Raw genomic sequence first — 5,076 nt, forward strand, 5'->3', positions numbered from 1 at the left:
TACAGCTGCTATGGAAAACAGAATGGCAGTTCCTCAAAAATTAAAAATAGAATTACCATATGAGCCAGAAATTTCACTTCTGGGTATATACCCAGAATAATTGAAAGTAGGGGCATGAAGAGATATTTGTATACCCCTGTTCATAGCAGCATTATTCACAAAAGCCAAAGATTGGTAGAAGAAACCCAGTGTGCATCAATGGATAAATGGATGGATAAATAAAATATGGTATATGAAAAATAATACAATATTAGTCATCTTTAATAAGAAAATAAATTCCAACACATGCTATTGACATGGATGAACCTTGAAGATATTATGCTAAGTGAATAAGCCAGTCACAAAAGGACAAATGCTATATGATTCCACTTATATAAGGTACCTAAACCAGTCCAATTTATAGAGACAGAAACTAGAATAGTTGTTGCTGGGCCTGAGGGAGGGGCGATAGGGAATGATTGTTTAATGAGTTATACAGTTTTAATTTGGGAAGGTGAAAACACTTCTGGAGATGGATTGTGGTGATGGCTGCACAGCAATGTGATTGAACTTAATACACACTGAGATGAACACATAAAAATGGTGAAAATGGTAAATTTTATGTTACATATTTTACCACATTATAAAAGTGAGATAAAGATCATGGTTTATTTTGCTCCATATGATTATCCCATTGTTCCAGGACCATATTTTTAAAAAGAGCATTCTTTCCCCACTGTAGTGGCATCCATAACATAAATTAGGTGAATGTTATGTTTTTATGTATTGTTCAAGAAATCTTTGCCCATCCACAATAGTCTGCAGTAATACATTAAATCACAACCAATCATGATTTAATAACAATTTACTACTGAGCATGATTTCTTACTACTAACCATGATTTCTTACAGGGAATGCAAGGTTGGTTTAACATTTAAAATTTAATCTATGTAAATCAGTACATTAACACTTAAATCATCTCAATAGATCAATAAAAAAAGAATTTAATAACATTCGATACTTCTGTTTTTTGTTTTTTGTTGTTTTTTTTTTAGACAGACTCTTGCCCTGTCACCTGTCACTCAGGCTGGAGTGCAGTAGCATGATCTTGGCTCACTGCAACCTTCACCTCCTGGGTTCAAGGGAGGATTCTTGTGCCTTAGCCACTTGAGTAGCTTGGATTACAGGTGTGTGTCACCACACCTGGCTAAATCCATATTTTTAGTAGAGATGGGATTTTGCCATGTTGGCCAGGCTGGTCTCAAATTCCCAGCCTCAAGTGATCCCCTGTCTTGGCCTCCCAAAGTGTTGGGATTATGGGCATGAGCCACCACGCCCAGACTTAACACTTATTCTTAATAATATTTCTCAGTAAACTAGTAATAGAGGGGAACTTTCTAAAATTGATAAAGTATATCATACTTAATGGTGGAATATTAAATGCTTTCTCCCATAGTTAGGAATAAGATGATGATAATGTCAACTATCACTATGTCTGTTGAATATTATACTGGAGGTCCTAGCCAATGCAAAAAAACAAGACAAATAAACATAAAGTAAAAGGATTAGAACAGAAGTTAAACTCTTTATTTGCAGGTGACTTGATTATATTTGTAAAAAATCCAAAAGTGTCTCCAGACAAGGTTGCTGAACACATGATGAACATGTTGATCAAAAATGAGCAAAAATGCACTACGTTTTTGTATATTAAAAATCAAAAATTGATAAACTAATTTGAAATTACATTTATAGCAGAAAATATCAAATGCATTGGAATAAATTTAACAAAAGATGTGCAAAAACTCTACATTGAAAACTAAAATATTTTGCTGAGATAAAGAAGACCTAACTAAACAGAGATTCCATTTTCATGGATTAGAAGGTTCAATATCATTAAGTTGTCAGTTTTCTCCAAGTTGATCTATAGATTTGATGCAGTTGTTATCCATGGGGAGGGAGTGGCAATTTTGCTCCCAGAGGACATCTGGCAATTTATGGAGACATTTTGGCATGTCTTTACAACTTGGAAAGTGCTACTGGCATCCAGTGAGTGAAGACCAGGTCTAGTACTGAACATCCTACAATAAACAGCACAGCAGCTCTCCCCAACAATGAAGAATTGTCTGGCCCCAAATTTCAATAGTGTCAGGTTGAGAAACTGTAGTTTAATGGAATCATAATGCAAATCTCAAGCGTTTTTTTAAGAAATTGACAAGCTCATTTGGCATTAAATGGAAATACAAATTATCTAGAATTGACAAAACAATATTTAAGAATCAAAACTTGGAGGAATTATATTCTCAGACTCCAGAACATTCTACAAACTATAATAATTAAGACCATGTGGAATAGGTGCACAAGTAAACAAGGAAACCTAAGAAGCAGAATAGAGTTTAGAAATACAGATACACATACACATTTCCATTATAGGTGCTATTATAGTGGGGAAAGGATGCTCTTTCTAATAAATGGTGCTAGAGTAATTGGATACTCATATGGGGGGAAAACAAACCTTGACATCTATCTCATGTTATAGGATAAGAGAAAAAAATAGAAACATTGGACATCATTAAAATTAAACTTTTTTTGTTCATTAAAAGACAATATTAAGAAAGTGATGGCTGGACATGGTGGCTCATGCTTGTAATCCCAGCACTGTGGGAGGCTAAGGTGGGAGGATCACTTGAGCCCAGCAGTTCAAGACAAGCTTGGGTAACATAGTGAGACTTCTTTACTACCAAAAAAAAGTTTAAAAAAATTTAAAAGCCAGGCTTGGTGGTGTGTTCCAGCAGTCCAGCTACTTGGGAGGCTGACATGGGAGGATTGCTTGAGCCCAGAAGGTAGAGGCTGCAGTGAGCTGTCATCACACCACTGCACTCCAGTATGGGTGACAGAGAGAGACTCTGTCTCCAAAAATAGCAATTACATCACAGACTGGGAGAATTATATTCATAAAACATATCTGACAAAGGCTTATATCCAGAATATATACCAAACTTTTATAAATCAATTTTAAAAGAGGAGAAGCACAGAACTCAATTTAAAAATGGCCAAAAGATTTAAATATGGTTTGAAAAAGAAAGAAAAAAGACTTGAACATGGATCTCAGAATCGCCAATAAGCATATTGTTAGTTCAGGTGCTTTGAGAAGCACATGCCAAGATCACACATGAAAGGGATCTACTGGGGGCAATGCCAGTGAAGAAGAAAGTGGGTGGAGCAGAAGAGGGAAAGAACCCTTGTCTGTCCTGCAGGTCTGACTTCTGTGAAAGGAAACAGAGAAGGAAGGAGGATTATATAAGAAAAGCTTCAGATTGCACAGCAGTTCTGAGATAATCTGGGTCAAGCTGATAAGGAGTCTCTGAGCAAAGCTTGCTTATTGAAGAAGTACTCCATGGGGCAGACATTGCCCAGCTCTAGTAGCTCTGCCATGCTTAGTCCTTGGCGGGGAGCAGCCCACGGGAAATGTGGCCTTAGCATAAACATTTGAAGATCTGGATGCTGGAGGTTGTCAATTAGCTATGGTCTTTGCAGCAGGCTCCCTTTAAAGGAGATATGAGTGGTACAGCTCCTCAGCCACAACATATGAAAGATGTTCAATGTCATTACTCATGAGAAAAATGCAAATTAAAAGTGAGATAACTTTATTCATATACCAGGATAGAAAATATAAAAGACTGACAATAACAAACAATGGTAAGAATTTGGAGCAACTAGAAATAGAGTGCATTGCAGGTGGGAGGGTAAATGTATTCAACTATTTTGTAAACTAGTTTGGTAGTTTCTAATAAAGCTAAACATATACCTACTTTACGACCTACAATTCCACTACTAGCATTTTCCCAAGAGAAATAAATGCTTATGTCCACCAAATGACATATACAAGAACATTCATAGCTTTATTCACCATTCCTAAAAACTAGAAACAATCCCCTTGTTTATCGAGAGATGAATGAATAAATTATAGTTTCTACATATCACAGAATACTACACAGTAATAAAAATGAACAAACTACTGACATACATGACAGCACGAATGAATCTCACAGCATTTGTTGAGTGAAAGAAGACAGACACAAAAAGTACAAAATTCAAGAACCAGCAAAACTAATCTATGGTGACAGAAGTCAGAATAAGGATTTTCACTGGCAGAGCAAGTATTAACGGAGAAGTAGCATGAAGGAACCTTCTGGGGTAACTGAAATGTTCTCTTTTTTGATCTAGGTTGTGGTTTCATGGGTGAATACATATGTAAAAATTCATTGAGCTGTCTTTTTAAGATTTGAGTATTTTTTGTATGCAAATAACTCAATAACATATAACTTATTAATAACACATAACTTATTATATGTAAATAATTTAAACCTGAGGGTTTTTTTAAAGCATTTTTCTTTCAAAAAGTAGTTGAGAACCAAACAGATGACCAATATAGAATGAGGAGTTTTAATATAGACGGGAAATTGTAAGATTTATGTATTCAACGAGCATTTTTCTGGTACTTAGTATGTGCCAAAACATACGTCAGGAGGTAGGCAGGCAGAAATGACTGACATTGTTTCTTCCTTCAACAAAGAAAGGAGAAAGGAGTTAAGGTTTACTTTATTGAGCAGCCATCATGTGTTATAAGGATTGAATCCTTACGACAATATTGTCAAGAAGCCAAGATTAAACCATTGTATTCATCAGGGTTCTCCAGAGAAACAGAAACAATAGAATATTGTTAGGCTATGTATAGATATATAAGAGGAGATTTATTCTGGGAATTGTCTCACACAATTATGGAGGCCAAGAAGCCCCACGATATGCCATCTGCATGCTGGAGAACCAAGACAGCTGGTGGTGTAATTCAGTCTGTCTGAAGGCCTGAGAACCAGGCGAGTTGATGATGTAACTCCTAGTCTGAGGCAGAAAGCCTGAGAACTGAGTGGGGAGGGGATATAAGTCCTGGAGCCTGAAGGCCCAAGAGCAAGGAGCTCCAAAGGCAGCAGAAAGAAAATGGATGTCCCAGATCAAGAGCAGAGAGAGAATTTGCCCTTTGTCTGTCTTTTTGTTCTATTTAGGCCCCCAACAAACTGGAGGATGTCCTCTCCACATCGG

Source organism: Papio anubis, chromosome 1 (assembly GCF_008728515.1).
Source record: "Papio anubis isolate 15944 chromosome 1, Panubis1.0, whole genome shotgun sequence".
Lineage (NCBI taxonomy): Eukaryota > Metazoa > Chordata > Mammalia > Primates > Cercopithecidae > Papio > Papio anubis.